Here is a 1,065-nt window from a genome sequence, read left to right on the forward strand (position 1 = left end):
TAGAAGGAGAAGTAATGGAGAATCTTCCAGTTCTAGTTCTCTGTTGCACACAGAAAATAGAGGAAGAAGGAATGACAGAGGGCATAATCGAGGTAGGTCAAAGTCTAGAAGAAGGGGTCAGTCAAAGAACAGAAAAGACATTGAATGTTGGAATTGCAAAGAAAAAGGTCACTTTAGAAGCCAGTGTACAAAACCAGCTGCAAAGAAAGAAGTAAACAGTGTATCCTTGGAAGAATTAGGTGATGCTCTCATCTGTTCTGTTGAAGATTCAGTTGAATCTTGGATTATGGATTCGGGTGCTTCTTTCCATGCTATCTCATGCCCAGATATGGTCAAGAATCTACGAACAGGTAACTTTGGTAAAGTTCGTTTAGCAGATGATCAAATGCTTGATATTACAGGTATTGGAGATGTAGACTTGAAGACCTCATTAGGAACTATATGGACATTGAAAAATGTCAGGGTTATTCCTAACTTGAGAAGAAAGTTGATTTCAGTTGGTAAATTGGATGATGAAGGGTTTAATGTTCACTTTGGGGGTGGACAATGGAAAGTGATCAAAGGCAATTTAGTGATTGCCAAAGGAAAGAAGAAAGGCATTCTATACATGGCAGAAGTTTCTGCTGAAGGTGTTCATGCAATGACCACCGGTCCGAGTCCATCAAATTTATGGCACAACCGACTCGGACACATGAGCGAGAAGGGATTGAAGATGTTGGCTCAGAAAGGAAAGTTTCCAGACTTGAAGAAAGTGGAAACTGAATTTTGTGAACCTTGTGTTCTTGGAAAACAAAAGAGGGTTACTTTTGTGAAGACAGGGAGGACACCGAAAGCTCAAAAGTTGGAGCTTGTTCACTCGGATGTATATGGACCAACTTCAGTTACATCTCTAGGAGGCTCGAGATACTATGTTACTTTCATCGATGATTCAACACGTAAGGTATGGGTATATTTTCTTAAACATAAATCTGGTGTATTTGATGCTTTTAAGATATGGAAATCTGCTGTTGAAAATGAAACTAATTTGAAGGTAAAGTGCTTAAAGTCGGACAATGGTGGTGAATA

This window comes from Helianthus annuus, chromosome 12 (genome assembly GCF_002127325.2).
Source record: "Helianthus annuus cultivar XRQ/B chromosome 12, HanXRQr2.0-SUNRISE, whole genome shotgun sequence".
NCBI lineage: Eukaryota > Viridiplantae > Streptophyta > Magnoliopsida > Asterales > Asteraceae > Helianthus > Helianthus annuus.